This window comes from Odontesthes bonariensis, chromosome 21 (assembly GCF_027942865.1).
Source record: "Odontesthes bonariensis isolate fOdoBon6 chromosome 21, fOdoBon6.hap1, whole genome shotgun sequence".
NCBI lineage: Eukaryota > Metazoa > Chordata > Actinopteri > Atheriniformes > Atherinopsidae > Odontesthes > Odontesthes bonariensis.
Window position 1 is genome coordinate 24,589,591 of NC_134526.1, and position 17,841 is coordinate 24,607,431.

Below are 17,841 nucleotides of genomic sequence, written 5' to 3' on the forward strand. Positions count from 1 at the left end.
ATAATTATAATGTGAAGCTCCTTCCTTCTTTGGAAGACATTAGAACATGTACACATATATATATATATATATATATATACATTATTAATGAGCCAGTCCTGAAGTTGAATAGGTTTACACGCTTTAATGTAAAAGGTTTGTCTCGTACTGCACATCACTGCATCGTCTTCTGTCACTTCCTCTTTAGAGCCCAATCTGCTGGATAACACACTGGAGCAAAGGCAAAACCTCAAAAAGTATATTAAGTCCCCTTTAAACTTAAGTAGCCACCGAAGAGGAGAAGCAAAGACGAAGTAAGTGGAGGAAAAACCTTTTTTATGGTTGGATGGATGTCAGTCAGTTCACCACTTTATTCCAGACCGTGATGCCTCATCGACCTTCAGATGGATCGCTCTGGATTTTTTGTCCTGTTCTTTAGAAGATGAATTATTTGGATTTTGTGGATACACCCTGATATACAGTAGTATTCCATTCCACCGTGAAGATGACATTTGTGTTGTTTGCTGAAATATATCACTACAGCTTTTAGACGAATTGCACATTTATGTCCCCCCTGAGGATGAATTGCAGCAGCAGCTTGCAATCATCGGCCTCAAATTTATTTTGTGGTGAAGTGTTGAATGCCAACTGGCAAATGATAGCACCTTTTAACGTGAAACCACGATGATGAACATGATAAACGCATTGCCAGATTAGTGTCATCGTATTCTTTTTGTCTTGATCATGCACTTGCACGGCTGTTGACTCCTGTTGACATATTTGTATTAAAAAGGTGAGTCGGTTTGGAGGGAACTTCAAAGTCTGTGGGGTCACATTTAAGTGCTGCAGCTCGTGTGAGTGTGCGCACACACACCACTGACGGCACGCCTGTCTTCCGTATGTGTGTTTTCGGATAGTACGAGCAAACTGCAGACGCACAAAATGAATGCGTCTTCACGTCGTGTGTGTGTGCGGACGACTTTGAGGGATTTCGGGAACATAAACTTGTCATTAATGGATTCAGCCAGTGACGATCGTTTACGGCGCGCCCGCAGCTCAGCCCAGCAAGACATTGCAAAAGAATGCGAGATGCACGTCCAAGTTAATCAGCTCCTCCACTGCTTTTCTTGGCGCTGGCCGAGCCCACCACAACGCCACAGCCCCAGGAGGACGGAGTAATTACAAGCTGCTATCTCGCTAAATAGGACTCTCGCTCCGATCCAGAGCAGTGATGACATGATTAGTGTTTTCCTGCTCATCTTGGCCTTGTGAATGGATGATGACAGCTGTATGCGGTCGGGGAAACGGCAGTAGATTGTTCCTCAGCGACTTTAAACATAACAACACCTACCACAGTGAAAGCCTCTAGTGTGAGCCACAGAAGTGAGTGTTAGCACAAGAGCAGTAATCTGTCTGCATTCACTCATTTGGTTTCAAAGGGCAGATGATTTTTGGGGGCCGAATGAAGACTAATTCTGTTGTCCTGTCGAGTGATGAAGGGGGTATAAGCAACATTTATTGTACACACAGACATAATTGTGTTTACTGAGTTGTCTAGTCTGAGAATATAAATAAAATACCAAATAAAGATCTAAATTAAATCATGAACTACTATGTATTGATTGTTATAATACATAGTATTATAATTGTTAACATATGATTGTGACTGTAATAAATCAGTTAAGGCAATTTGCTCCTGATTTTACTTTATTTTTAAAAAGTCAAGCACTTAAAGTCTTCGCTCTGTATTTTATATATCGTCTGTCCTCCCAAAACGAGCTCCTCTGGAAAACTTTAAAAGGTTTTCCATCAAAAAGAAGACCTCTGCGCTCCAGTCTCCTTCTCCCCGACACCTGTAGAAATATTAAAGAGAACTGAGAACTTTGCACTCCATTAAACGTGAGGCCCCAGCGAGGAGGTGGCGGGTTCCATCACCAGAGCAAAGCCCTTCAAGCAGAAAGGCCTGAGCCGGGATCTGCCACAGTGTGAGTTACTGGCACTTTCCTCCGTCCCGCAGGTGCCGGTTTGCTGGTGGGAGTTGGCGCAGGTCACTGCAGGATGTTCATGTAGGGATTTAGAGAATTTATTTTTTTCTTTAATCTACACAGCATTTACAAGTGAGGAGGAAAAGGTTTTGGCTTGCCCGGTGACAGAGGCCGTTAACAGCGTGCTCCAAAAATATTTCCATTAAGGACTTCTCCTTAAACTCCATCTGTTTTCAGCAGGTAGATATATTATCATAACCCCATTACAAGCATTTCATTAGAATAAAAACCTCGGGATTCTGATGATGTATAACCCTCTCTATCGCATAACTCTTGTGATTTTTCTAGCTTGCGCTTTCCTGGTGAGAGGATGAAATGTCTTCAGAGTGGTTTAGCAGTATCAGAGCATCGCAGAGGTATTTTATCCCAGGCTAGGTTTGCTCTTGTTATTTTTAAACTCCAGAGGCTACATCGATCCATAAATCACCTGGCCCATGGTCTAAACGCTCCGGTTCAGCCTCCCTGTCAGATGGTGGATTTATGATCCGCGGGTGTAGTGGAGAGCGCCAGCCCGGCCTCCTCTGGGCTCACAGTTCTCTCCTGTGCACTTGTACACATATTTAGAAGAAAAAAAAGTGTGGGGTAGCTGAGTGGTGTTCAGATGTGGGTTGGACCGCTTGAGCTCTCTGTTTGTGATGCCGCTGCACCTCTCTGACTGCATAATGTAATGGCCGGTGCTAAAAAAACTCAACCTACATTCCTGCATAAACCCAGCAAAGGTGGGAAGAATCAACATTAAAAGGTTCTGGTTTCAGGACAGCCAGAAACAAGCAGATAATACGTGGAACTGAATTGTAGGGGAGGTCTGGGTGACTCATTTTTTAAATTTTTTTTTTCTCTCTTTCACATTCATCTTGTGAAACTATGTGCTTTCGACAAAGCTTGGCAAAGAAGTAAATAGCAATAAAAGAGGATTGCAGTGTACATGTTTCCCTTGCCAAGATCTCTCCTACAATGAGGGACTGGCAGCAGATCCTGTAGCTGGTGATGTCATCTCCAGGTCCACAGTTTCTGTTTGTTTCACCTCTATTATGTCTTCAACAGATCCGAAGCCCTTGTGGCTTCTATAATGAGATGCACTTTTCCCTCGTTCGGTGTCCAGTTCAGCGCTTAAAAGGCTTGAAGTCGGGGTAAAAAAGCAACCTCACTCTCAGTCCTAAGGAGATTTGGAATTATTGATACCGACATGTTTATTAGCCCGATGGGTAAGCACACATGAGCATGTGTGGCGGGTTCAGCTGAAAGTTGGGTTTATAGAAGGATTGTATATGCAATTAGAAAGCCAAACGTGGTTCAAGGAGAATCTGACCTCGCTTACACCAGGACGTGACGTCGGGTCGGTTGCGGTGTTCCAGAGAAGTAGGACTGGCATATTGGATGCTACACCCTGGGCCTTCTTACGTCACATAAATGTAGGCAACCTGGTAAAGGTTGTAACTCAAAGCCATTTAAAAAGAAAAGAAAAAGTTTGATTGTTATTGGTTTATCACTCTCACCCTCTTGTACTCGTACTTATCAGCACGAATGACTGTGTTGCAGCCCTGTTTCTGTTCCTTTCACGAAAGATGTCCACGATGAAAGAGTTAACTCGCCCAACGAAAGAACCCCTGCCTTGTTTCCACATGTTCTCAACATCTGAGCAAAAAAATATCATATCTCAGTACACATACACTCTGCACCTGTACAAGAGGACATAGTTCAGTTTTTAGCCCTTGTTTAAACGGGTTTAGACTAGGGCTGGGCAACGATTTAAAATTTTCAATCTAATTAATCACATGATTTCCCTGATTAATCGCATTTGTACGCAAAATCCAAAAATGAATTCAAAAGTAGTGTATAGCTTTTAGCATTTAGTTTTATTTTAAATGTGCTGCCATAATGAAAGTGCCATAACATTTGTTGTGCAAACACACTTTTAACATCAGCATTTTATTGTAGTTTTTGTCACACCGCGGTGAGGTTAAGTTGGGTTTTTGTCTCATTTCATGTATTGTTTCGTCATTTCCTGTTTTATTTTGAAAGATTAACTTCCCTCTCGTTTCAGGTCACTTGCCCTTCCTCTCGTGCTCCAGTCTGATTGTCCTATGAATGATTCCACCTGTTTCCCATTACCCCGGTGTGCTTAAGAGTCTGCGTCTCCCCCTGTCTTGTGCGAGTGTGTTGTGTATCTGTCCGGTTGACGTACCTCACTCTCGCATTTGAACCAAGCCTGATCTAAGCCACGTTGTTCCCAAGTCTACCAGTTGGTATTTTCCTCGTAAGAGAGTTTTTTGTTTTCCTGTTATTTGATAAATTGATCCTGTAAGAGTTACAGAGATAGTTTTTGTTTATAGCCTTCTTGTTTTTTCCTCCCGGTTGGATTGACTTTTATTTGTAATATTCTATTGAATGGTTCCTCCGCTTTTTTAAGGAGAGGTGTTTTGTTTTTCCTCCGCAGCAGAAGTGATCTTTATTTAATATTAACGTTTCATAGATCTTTGTTTTTTTAGAGGAGTGATTTTTAGTTTGAAAATTTATATAGATATACTTTTCCAAAATGGAAAAGTATATTATTAGAATAATATTTCATAGCTTGATTAGTTTCTCTGAAGAGGAACTTGGTGAATCTGTCGCCCTCCTGACTAAAGCTCTTGGAATAACATCTCCTGCATCTGCGTTTTCCGTTCTCTAAGTGTGACAGTTTTCATGTAGAAGCCTCACTCCACTGTCTGTTTCCTTGAATGACTTGCTGGTATCAGTTGTGTGTTTTGCCTTTAAGTGATATTTTAGACTGGAACTACTACGGTGAGAAGACAATTCAACTTGGCAGTGTTTACAGATGACTTTGGTTCTGTCGACTCCGCCGTCTGGAAGAACTTTAAAATGAAAATGGCCGAGTAAAAGTTCCGTACCCTTCTCCATGTTTGGTGGATCCGCCAATTACTTTTTTTTCCGGTTCCACAGCAGACAGCAACAGACTTTTACAAAATAAAAGCCTGTGAGCAACAGACTTTTACAATATTAAAATAGATAATAAAACAGGGGTGGTCCGGCGCCCCATGTACAAGAGGCTATAGTCCTCGCTGCAGCTGGCCCCGGTTCGAGTCCTGCATCGGACGGCCCTGTGCTGCTTGTCGTTCCCCCTCTCTCTGCCCCCTGCTTCCTGTCTCTCTGAACTTTCCTATCCATTCAAGGCACAAAAGCCCCAAAAAATAATAATAAAAAAAAACAAAAAACTGCATTAATGCACGATAAAATATTTATCGAGTAGTATAATAACGAGTTAACTCGCCCAACCCTAGTTTAGACAGCAAATATTAGCATGTTGGACCATTAACTCACCACCTAAGCATTCATCGAGCAGCGAAAACCATCAACGGCAGTTAACAGTGTTAGTCGGGGGTGAACAGTCTGTACTTGAAATAGATGTGTTGGTGATGCAGGTAAAATCAGGAAGAATAACAAGCAAATTGTGCTGGTCAGACGGCTGGCTCAGAGCAATCTTCAAAACAGCAGGGGGCTAGATGCATGAAACGATGTAGATTTGAGACTAAAACTCTTAAGTACAAAGGCAGAAATGTGCATATGCAAACTTTCATAAAGGTTAATCAAGCTGTGAGTATGTGTGGTTCTCTTTTCTAATTGAATCTAATTAATTGAGAAACCATACACGCATGCACAAACCTGACTTCCACTCCGATGTTTAGGCATGAATGGAAGCAAATACTCCCCTTACGACACGTTACACACCACAACCGAGTTGCTGTGATAATGAAAGCAACAGTAAGGACGCAAAGCTTTACAGTGTATAAAGCAAACAGTAATGAGTGAAGCAGAGTAAGAGAATTGTTTCATTTAAAAAAAAAAAAAGGTAATCAGCTCTGTAAGTTCAGAGCAAAGAACCCTTCTAAGCAAACGAAAAGAAAAACCAGCAGTCAAAACACATCCTATCAGAGGTCCTGCAAATCCTGTTTCATCTACAGTGAACACCCTGTACTATATAGACTCTGTATAAAGATGGAGAGGAAGCAGACGCTGATGTACAGATGGATCATGTTATGTTTGCTGCTGTTTTTTTTTTAAGCATCCCTGTGGAGGACTGGCAACAGAAAATCAGAACAATCTCTAGATATTTGGTTCCTTTTAAAGGTCTCCTCACAGAGGCCTTCCACAGCCGATCCGCCAGACAACCACTGCTGCAGTTATTTATAGCACCCACAGTAAGTGTCAGTAAAAGCGCATTGTGAAAATTGCCAGTGAGATACAAAATGAGAGAAAAAACAAAGCCACCACCACACTGAGGAAGCTGTGTGAAATTGAAGTTCTGTTTTACTGTAAATGACGTAACCTCTGCTCCTGAATCCTTCTCGTATCAGGATTATATTCCTAAACAAACGTGTGCATGCACGGCCTGAAGAATGTACGAGGTGCGCACGTTCTCACCACACATTCCTTCTTTATAAAAACCAGTTTGTGTGTACACATGGTTTGCACATCTGGCCCCAGGTCCTTTGGTGCGTTCCTGCTGTGCAGTTAGTACATATCAAAGGTGATCCGAAAAAGGATAAAGGGTCATAGCCACACGAGGGCTTATTCCACCCCTCTCCCACCAGACACTGAGATGTTTTCTTTGTAGTGTGTCATGGGAAATTCCTGACTCACTGAGTGATCGGTACAGTACGCCACACGTCAAGAAAACACGTATTCATGTGGACTTTTCATTCTGCTCTCACTGTTCTGAAAAAGGCTGCATTGAGGTTCGATGGGCTTTGAAGTCTCGACACAACAGCGAGAAGAGGAACAGATTGGTAACTTCATTGTGAAGTGTAAAACTGCCACTGTGACATTTAATCTCTATGGTGACACCGACAACTTCCCACAGTGTCTGTGTGAGTGAGAGAAAGTATGTTTCCTGTCAGCGAGAGGTGGTTGTCCTATTTCCTGTATGGATGTTTCAGACTTTTCTGCACAAACATTTGTTTTGGCTTCATGGATGATTTTCACCACAGAAAAAAACTAAGATCTGCCAGCCATTGTATTTCCTCAGCTGGTGGATAACCTCCACTCCTCACGCATCTCTCCTGCTGCCATCGATTTCCTTCTTTCCGCCTCCTACTGGCTCAGCCGTCACCACTGGAATGAGCATACCAAGACCCACTGTGGCATAGTTAAAGCGAAAATCAGTCTAAATCAATGCATGTGACGGGGAGGAAAAGTAATTTTGAACTAGTAATGCCTTTTTGTCTTTTAAATGTTTGAGATTTTTCAGGGGTAATTATTGTTTTTATATATTATATAGGTATAATAATGTTAAGTAATATCTAATGAAGCTTTACCAGGTCAAGAGGTAGAATTTTGAGGCTTTCTGGGACTTTTGTGTTGGGGCTTATAGCACTGGGCACGTCTTAATTGATAGATTATTTCCAGTGTCTTTCCCCCCCCCACCTTTCTGTTTCAGTTTATGGACAGTAGTGCAAACACTTTGGAACTATTGCAGTGAGGATGAGGGACAGAGTGACAACGCCATAGGCCAGACACTGAACACGGTGGGCAACATTTAGGTAACAGTTATTCTGGGACCTGACTCCATCCAGACACTTTCTTGCTAGTTATGAGTAATCTGTTGACATTCATTTCCCAGATGCGCTTCCTACTTTGCAGCGTGGCTTTGCCACTCTGTGCTCTGCAGCTCAGCTCCTCGAGCAGACGTGCAGTAGTGAGTAACAGGAGTCATTTGCCAAATCTTTCAAGGACTTTCAAGAAACCTTCGTGGAAACACAGACTGCTGTGGTCTTAAGGACTCTTTTCTTTCTTTTTCTTTTCTTTTTTTTTTTTTTTTACATGATATAAGACCCTGGAGCTTAAAGTACCTGGAACTTTTGGTCAAAATGTGGCCAAAGAGTTTAGATATAAATGTGTACGCTCTTTTTATTTATTTATTTTTCCCTGTATGGGTTACTCGAGTCCTCCTGTATATCAAAGCACACCCGGGAATCCTCAGTGACCTTACCTGTATATGCTGAACTCTTGTTACAGCCAAGAACTCAACTATGCAGCAGGTTAGAGATGAGAAAGCCAAGGGTGAGAACAGTGTTCTGAGTGTGAGACTTTGAAGTTTGTGCATGCTTTGGAAACGGGGCAAAGAATCACCTGCCATAAAGAAGTGTGCGTAAGCACTGAGCTATTTGTTCTGGTGCCTGGGTGGTTATGGGTCCCCTGGGAGGGCTGGCCCAGGCCCCTGTGAGATCACATCAGCGTGGATCGGGCAGGAGTCCACCCGGAGGTGGAACTAATGAGCCCATGTGTTCACAGAGACTTCTGAGAGCCAGATGCTGGGAAGAGAGATGTCCACTGGGTTTTTCACAGCACCTCCCCTGGAGAGAAGAGAGGGGAACCCGGTCAAGCTTCACACGCAGGCTGGACATAGCAATCAGTGTATGAAGATACACATACCATGTTGATTTTTTGCGCAGACAGGAATGCGTTCTATGACACACAGACACACAAATACACATCTACAGCTTTAGGTTGTTTTGTCTACACGGAGACTGTTTCCACTCTTCCTTTCACAGATTCCGCACGCAAGGTGAAACGGTGTAATAAAAGGGATTCGGGGCTTATGTCTATCTATTCCATATGATCTGCCTGCTCCAGTAAAAGTCACGTATAGACTTTGGAGCCTCGGTTTACCAAATTATTGATGCAGTCTTGACCTCTGTGATCTGACGTCTCATTCAAAGTGCATAATGATTACCATCCTTCAATGTGTTTCAGCTGTCGCGCCGGTAATCCTCTTATCAGGATTGTTCCCGTGGATGTCAGGGACCGAAACATTGCTTTTAACCTCATCTGCCTTTCCAAGTCGCCACAGAGCGATCGGTCATTAACTCACCTGTCAAGCTAGAAATGCAACATCCACAACCAATCTGATACAATGACGAGGATGTGAGAAGCATAGATGTGCACCAGGATACAGGATGAAGACAAAATACTAGGGCTAGGCAAGTTAACTCGTTATTATCGCGTTAATGCATTAATCATTTAACGGCGATAAAAATTTTAACGCGCATTAACGCATGTTTTTTTTAAATTATTTTTTTATTATTATTAATATATATATTAACTCTTTCGGTGCCATTGACGTCTATAGACGTCAATTTAAAAAAAAACTTTCACTGCCAAAGACGTCTATAGACGTCATTTGCGTTTTTTAACGGAGCGGGCTGGGGAACAATCTAGCGGAGTTCGTCACTAAATCTTAGGCTTATAAACACTAAACAGAGAATGTACTGGCAAAATTACCCGCTAGGTGGCAGCAGTGCCACTATGCACAAAAAAAAAAGAGCTCGTTTTCTCCATTTTTTGGGTCAAACAGCTGTTTTTGGTGAAACCAACCTATGTTCTACTGTCTATTACTAAAAGACTGAAAATGGAAAAATTTTTCCTGATCAAAGAAGAGAGTCTACTCTTTCTTTTGGTAATTTCGGTGTGTACATAGTCATAAGACACACTTTTCTGTGGGTCTTGGAAAATCAGTCGAAATACTGAAAAACACTTGGCAGTATGGGTGGCTCTGAACTGAAAATGGCTGGCAGCCAATGAGTTAATATATTATATATAAAAAATTTGGGGGGGCTTTTGTGTCTTTAATGGATAGGAAAGTTCAGAGAGACAGGAAGCAGGGGGCAGGGGGCAGAGAGAGGGGGAACGACACGCAGCACAGGGCCGTCCGATAAGGGACTCGAACCGGGGCCAGCTGCAGCGAGGACTGTAGCCTCTGTACATGGGGCGCCTGCTCAACCCAATACGCCACGGACCACCACTGTTTTATTATTTCTTTTATTAAGTAAAAGTCTGTTGCTCACAGGCTTTTATTTTGTAAAAGTCTGTTGCTGTCTGATGCAGAACCGGAAAAGAAAGTAATTGGCGGATCCACCAAACATGGAGAAGGGTACGGAACTTTTACTCGGCCATTTTCATTTTAAAGTTCTTCCAGACGGCGGAGTCGACAGAACCAAAGTCATCTGTAAACACTGCCAAGTTGAATTGTCTTATCACTGTAGTAGTTCCAGTCTAAAATATCACTTAAAGGCAAAACACACAACTGATAGCAGCAAGTATTCAAGGAAACAGACAGTGGAGCGAGGCTTCTACATGAAAACTACATTAAAATGCTGATCTTAAAAGCACAACAAATGTTATGCCACTTTCATTCATATGGCAGCACATTTAAAATAAAACTAAATGCTAAAAGCTATACACTACTTTTGAATTCATTTTTGGATTTTGCGTACAAATGCGATTAATCGTGATTAATCAGGGAAATCATGTGATTAATTAGATTAAAAAATTTAATCGTTGCCCAACCCTTCAAAATACAGTTACTGAAGGCTTCAATTACAGTTTTCTGTGTGCATTGGTGTTTTCTTTTGTTTTCAACTTCTTCATTAAGGAATTTCCTTTAAAAAAAAAAAGTCATACTTATTAGAAATAAGTGTCAATCTCAAACTCAATTAACAAAACTGAGGAACTGACAGCTATGAGGTACAATGATATATGACAAGCCATCCAATTGTTTCTCATCGCAGTCTGACACACAAGCTGCCGTTTCAAGTGGGGATTCTGTGAGTAGACTGCATGTGAATCCGAAGGGGAACCCGTCTGTCACCGGTCCTCATGCTGCCTCGTCCACTCCAAACAGGAAGACTGGCACAGTCCAGAGAGCACAGATAATGCAACACCACCCTCTTCCTTTTCGCCTGTATGACATCCTCAAGCTCTGTCTGGACCAAAGTGGAGGTGGATCACGCACATCCTTCGTAAACCCCAAAGAGGGACTGTTTGGGCGCCGGCTCAGTGTCAAGGAGGTTAGCCAGCCGCCCTCTGAGAAAAGGTTGGCTGCTGATGGAGAAATGATTTGCATTTTAAACTCAAGAAGTGTTGTGGTCAAAACACGTCATTACACTCTGCACTTGCACTGTATCGATGAAATATTCAGAAGCTTCCTTTGTTTACTAAGAATTCATCAGGTGTTGGTAATTTGCAGGACTCATGTGTCTAGATGCTGCTTGTTAAGTTGCAAAAAAGATTCCCACCTCCTCCGGAGAGACGCACAAGCATTGAAATGCACCGACACACTCTGGTAATGGGTTCGTGTCATTAGAAGAACTCGCTCGATCAACGTTTCTCCCAGCCACACGGGGGAAGGCTGAGCCGTTAAATTAGTCGGACTGTGGAGTGCTTGTTTGCTCGAGCAAAACAAATTTGGGAGCTGTTGGTTTACAAGCGTGGTTGGTTATCTTGTGTGAGCACATAGAAGTCTCACATTAGTCACGACTGCCACGCGCTGTTGTGTCTCTTCATCCCGGCGTGTGCATTTTTGTCAAAGAGTTTTCCAGCTCCCCATACAGGTTAGCCACATACTCTGTTTCGTCACGGAAGGAGGAGACACTCAGGTGGGAGCATGCGGCACACATCTGTTGGCAATCCGAAACATGATTTGTGGGGTCGAATATGGAAGCTCTTTTTCTTTCCTGATGGCATAGAGTCTAACTCAGAGGGCCGAATGGTCTTTGCTTTCCTTATTGTGCTTAGTAACCTAAGGATCCTGTATTGCACCATCAATGTGCATCGGCTCCTATATTTATATACTATTGTTTTATATTATATTCATTTATATCTGTCTGTGGAGATCGGAGGATTGCTTTACAGTTAGGAACACAAAAGTGAGGAACAAATTAGGAACAGCCTGATAAATAACACCTAATTCCTAACTCCTGTTCCATTGATATTATTTTAAAAAGGTCCAGACTTCCTTTGTGAACCATTATCGAACCATTAGTTTCCAGACGAAAGAGTCATTCCTGATTAACTTTGATATCTAATACTGAGCAGCTCAAAACATTAAGTGCGTATTCGTGACTGATTGTGTCCCCTCAGGTAAAGTGAAATATCATATTAAGTGATGAAATGTTTGCGTTGATAAGTTTGATAAGCACTTTATGAAAGTAGATTTTTTTTATTTATTTTTTTACCGTTCCTCATCTTCCCACAGGCTCGATAAACTGGCACAAACTCTGATCATTTAAGTTTTTTTTTCTTTATTTACTGAGACGTTGCAATATGCAATATCACCCAAATGTCTTTTTTTTTTTATGTCTATGTGGTCTGAATTTGATAAGTAAAATACTTATTGAGCATTGATTATTATCAACACTACGATGAGGAAATAACTGCAAAACTGGTGAAAATTTTGACTGATCAATTCTTTGATATTATTCTCATTAATGACAGAGTTTTAAACCTATTGAGCTTTCATGGAATCATTCACAGTTTAATATTTCTCTTGTGTGGGCAAAGCGAGTTTTCATTTGCACCTTTAAACCTTTATAGCTGTTGACCTTTCTTTGTACTAACTATTCACACGATAATCTGCACATTATTACAGCAAGAAATCCAAGGTCAGCAACCTGAAGGTGAAGGTGAATGTGTGTGCGTGTGATTGCTGAATGTGCAGCTTTCTGTAAATGGATTTCCACCTGGCTAGTGGTCTGACCCAGGTCCTCCTCCCATGACCCTGCTGATGATTACTGTGACTGAGACGGGTTTGATCTGTCTGTCGATGCTGGGCTTTTGATGGCTGTGCCACTTTGATGCTGCGACAAGATTGAATCCCACCACCCTCTGAGAAGCACGCACAGGTAGATGGTCACACACACACACACACACACACACACACACACACACACACCTACACAGTTGACCTAACAAGCCCCATCGGGCCCTGTATCTAAACAGGAGCTGCTATTTCTTTCTTCTCTCTTTGATCCTGAGCACTGATATTTGTTGTATTGCTGGCATTCCATCCGCTGTCATACCTGAGTGGCAAAAATTTTGGCTGAAATCTTAGAAATCTTTTAGCCACTTCCTCATCTTTTCTTTTTATTCCCCTTGACACAGATTTATGCTGCGCATTTTTCTTCTGGTAAGGTACAGAAGAGTCACGCCCTCGCAGTAAAAGAGCAGTTTTCTCCGATACTCTCCGCTGGTTTTTATACAACAGTTCTGTTTCCTGACCGTTTGATGTCTTCCTACATTAATCCGAGCAAGCAAGGAACCTGATTTACGAGCAGCACAGGACCACTTCACTTTTACTCTGCTTTTATGTCAGGTTCAGTAGGAAGGAACAACACACTAATGGCTTAAACAGACTAAAACATCTAAAACATACGGCATGTTGGAAAAAAAGAATTGTCAGTGTGCGAAGACGTTTTCATTGAACGTGATTTATTGTTAATACCAAGGTCTGACATTTTGGGTCTGTGCGTGCATTCATATCTTTCGGCCTTTTATAGCCACTCAGCTCATTTTGAGTTTCCACGTATAACTGATCCCACAACACATTTGGAGTCTTTAACCTGCACAATGACTCACTTTATGAATCAATGTAAAAACCATTTCTCTACTCTAACAACTTTGTTCTCCCTCGTTCACTTGGCTCCTTGTGCATATGTGTGATCCTCTAATTAGGACACAAAAAAAACCTCCAGTATAAGTGTCCAAAAAATACTATTTAAAAAGAGTTTACAACCACGGGCATTTTATATGCACAAAGGTGCATGCTTGGTTGCAGAAATAACCCTGAGACTTAAAGATAGCGGAGCAGAGGAAAAAGCAGGGCTCACTTCTGTATAGCTCATGAAATGAGTGGACTCGCATACACACTGTTTGAATGGAAAATGCAGGTTTTTGTCAATGCAAAACCGTTTTTTTGGGAGGGCTAGATTAAAGAATGAAGCCATTTTGTGCTAATTAGTGGTAATCATTGAGTTTTTATAACTAATTTATAACCTACATGTAGTCACAAACAGCCCTACGTAATGTCTTGTGTAATCTGTCATCATTTGCCAGCAAACCTACTCTGAAGCCGTGTTCACACATACACTGGAGTTCTGAATTGTTCTAGAGATGTCCCGGAAAGGTGGCATGCTCCCTTATTCTCCTTTCTGCTGACCCTGTGTGCTGCTGTCCACCCGGTCCTTGCTCTTATGAATATGAACAGATACATATGGTCGCGATTTCGACACAATAATGAGCGTGAGCTGCCATTCTCAACGTCTCGTGAAGAAAACGCACAGCCTAATTTTTCTGCATCACGTCCTGCCTCCTGCCGTCCACAGACAGAGGATCCCCCCCCCTGCATCCCTTGCGTAGCGCATCTCTGCAGAAAGCCTCCTGCTGTGGAGCACATGTGTGAACAGCAGCTGCAGAAAAATTCCAAACCAAATCAAATGTCAGCACTTTTCTGAAAAAACAGCCTAAGAAATGACTGTTTCTGCCCGATTAAAACAGTGATGTCTGTGTTTATGAACATGTGTCATCCGGCCCTCCTCTACAAGGTCTGATGAAAGGGGAATCTGCATGTGGGCTGCTATCAAAGACTCCGATTGGTTGTGATGAGTACAACTGAATACATACAAACTAATCTCCACTCCTGGTTCTCACTGTTTTTGGATTGATTAGCGCCATATGTTTGGAGTAGCAGAGGAAGAACTGGCAAGATTCAGAGCTTTGGAGACTCTGGCCCACCTTGTTCATTCCTCAAAGCGCAGTCTTCGCTCTCAGTGTCAGTTGCAACCTCCAGGTGGGAAATGTGCGGAACACGCTGGTGTGGCTCAGGCTAAACCCAACGTCTGTTGTCAGCGTTGATGACTAGACTAGTGTTCAACCAGTATCCAACTGTCAGTCATTGTGCTGTTTCCCCACATTTTAAACAAATGTTTCGATCCCTTGGATGAACTTTTTCTTCTCGGGGATTTTCAAGGTATGTGGTTGCTCAAGTTCTAGAAATTTCCCATAATAAAGATTTTGAGTAAAATTTTCCAGATGTGAGCAGTGAGTTAAATACATCACGCTGTAAATGAGGAATCTTTTATGGGAGAAGAAGTTTTACCTTACAGCCAGTCTGGAAAGTAAAGCGAGACTTTCTGAGAGTTATAGGTGTACCTCATCAAGATTGAGACGTTTTTCGAACATTAAATGACCCAACATAGGTCAATGCTCCGCTTTCCTACGTTCTCGTCTCACACCCGACTCCAGAACTGTCTGGTAGCGTCTCAGTCCTGTGGATGGACAAGAGACGAGAGGGCGAAACGGCGATGTAGAAAGCGATTGTTAAATGTGGGAGCGAGGAGTGTTTGGCAACGCTCATCTTGTTTGCTGAGCAAACCCCACAGGCCTGTGTTTCTTCGCCGAGGGAAATGCCGGCATTGTTGGGCCCGGAGACCGTGGTTACGGGCCAATCCTGGACCAGCTAGGCAGGTTGGGACAAACAACAAGATGAAGGTCAGCTAATATAGCACTTAATTCCACTTCCTGGTCCCCATGACACCCAGGCGGTTTTTATTTGAAGATCCCAGACCCTGAAGTCACTCTGCACTTTGTTTAGTCCATGAGCATTTTTTCCTCTTTTTGTCCAGAGCCAACACTTTCAGATATTAATGTATTCAGCAGAGAAGGAAGGGAGGGTGGTAGAGGAAGGAAGAAGGGATGCTGCCAAGCACTGAAGAGGGAAAACAGTTTTCACACATTTGTTTTACACATTTTTTTATGTCCTAGAACTTTACATTGTCAGTTGCTTTAAGGGAATTTATGTGATATCAGAGCCACCCTTTACGACGTGATTACGCTGTTAAATTTGGTTTAACTTTTGAAGTCTTTTGGTGTCTGTTCAAGGGGACGGGGTGCTAGCGTGAGACAGCTTAAGGACTCTCCTCATGGCACGCACTCTATCAACTCTGGCCTCCTCTGGTCCAGGCAATGAGGGTGAATAGACATCTCAAGGAGCCAGTTTATGAGCTGATTGTCTTCCTGGTCATTTAACTCGGACCATGAGAATGCAGAAGGAGGGGTGATGGGTGAAAAATATAGCACACACCATCCAAAAGCCAAGTGGCTTAATCCCGTATGGAAATGGTAATGAGGAAAAAAAAAAAAAAAAAGAGTGCTAACTCTGTGTGCGCTCTCCTGTCCTTGCCCCTATCCAGGATGGGATCGAGGCCTCTCTAGTGGGGCTTCTCCAGGATGCATATGAAAAGCTTTTGTGCTCTGATCTCGTAAGCCAGAAATACAGCCTTTGAACCGCCGTGCACTTCGAGAGAAAAGACAGAAATGAAGAGGCAGTTTTGGCGAGAGTGAATGACTGAGCTGAGGGGAGGGGGGGAAGGCGCTCAAGGTGTTAGCATCAAAAACATAGGGTGTGGTAGATTGCGTGTATTTGTGCATATGTGTTTGTGCCGGCCACACAGTGGGCTGATCGAGTACCTCTTTCCACCCTCCTTCCATCTCCAAAGGTGCTTCGTTCTTTGTTTCATTGTTGCCTCGTTCCACTAATTTGCTGAAGCCTGACCGCGAACGAAGGCTGGAAGTTGAAAGAGTGGAAGACTAGAGTGGCCTGGCTGCGGGGATTGCAGTCAAATGAGTGACAGGCGAGACGCGGTGAACTGTTAAGCATGTTGTTATCTCACCGCGGGCCAATTAGTGTTCTCGACAACAAGCCAAGTTCCCGGGGTTTGTCGTGGCAGTATTTATTGTTTTCTTTATAATATCAGTAAATCTTCAAGCCAATTTACAGGATTCTGAGTTTAAATTTGCTCTGCATTTGCTGGTCATGTGGTGGTTTTCCCATCGTTGTGCGAGGCAAAGTAAACATAGCTTGGAAATACATTTAGTCAGCTGAGAAAATACAGTGTTAGATTGTTCTCTGTTAGGTCGGGGTGCTTAGGAGCAAACAAAACAGCATCTGTTGTGCAGCTCGAGTTTTTGCAGAGGGTTAAGAAGAAGGTGCGGGAGGCCAAGTGGGTTTCAGCTGAACAAAAGGCTGTGATTGCTTATAGTTTTCCAGATCAGAGAGGGGCAGCAGAGATCTCATGCATAAAATCTGACTTGATTAAAATGATTGAGCCTGCGGAGGAAAGACAAGTAATGGCTATGGCAGTCATGAAGTCTTTCACAATCACGTCCTCATAGGTGCAGAGCTTCGTCTGAATGGAGAACAGAGATGGTTGTGCAACATTTTTGCTGCTGCTGGAGGATGCAGATCAGTCTCTGCGGTCTTCTCTGGTGTTCCCTCCTCCCCATCGGCCTCTCGGCTCCTTTTGGTACATCTCAGTAATTAGTTTTGTCACAATCTGCGCAATAAAACCCAAATCAACCATTAAAACATTCTTCACTTACACTGAAAGTAAAGAACTTCTCATCAATACACTGTAATTGCTTGCTAATTAGATTGTTATTTGACAATGTGAGCACCCTCTTTTCTTTTCTGTTTTTTTTTCTTTTTCTTTCCTTTTGAATGCTTTGTCAGACCTCTTGATGAGGGTCTGTGAATAGGATTAAGGCTTCCTGCGACGCTTCCTGTCCCATCATGGTGGTCATATTATTCAATGCATTTTTTCAGAGGCTTCAGAGTTGTCCATAGATTTCTTCATTTATTGATTTTTTTTTTAAAAATTTTTTATTTATTATTTTTTTTATTAATTTTTTTTGCCAACCTTGCACAGCAAATGAATCTGTAGCTGTTTCCTGCCCTGTTTGTAGGTGGCAGAAAGGCCCTTTTAGAACAATTTATTTTTAAAACGGTTCACCGGTTTGAATCTACCGAGATCTAAAGGACCTTTGAGCATACCACAAGTGTCTCCACAGAGCTTTAAAATGCACTAAATGCACAGAAGTCACATAAGCCCCGACGCGAGAGGCAGAGGCCTCGTAACACTCACCGGTTAGCTTTAAGAGAAAAACTAAAGGGCAAGGAACAATAAGGAAATGACAATAAATCTAA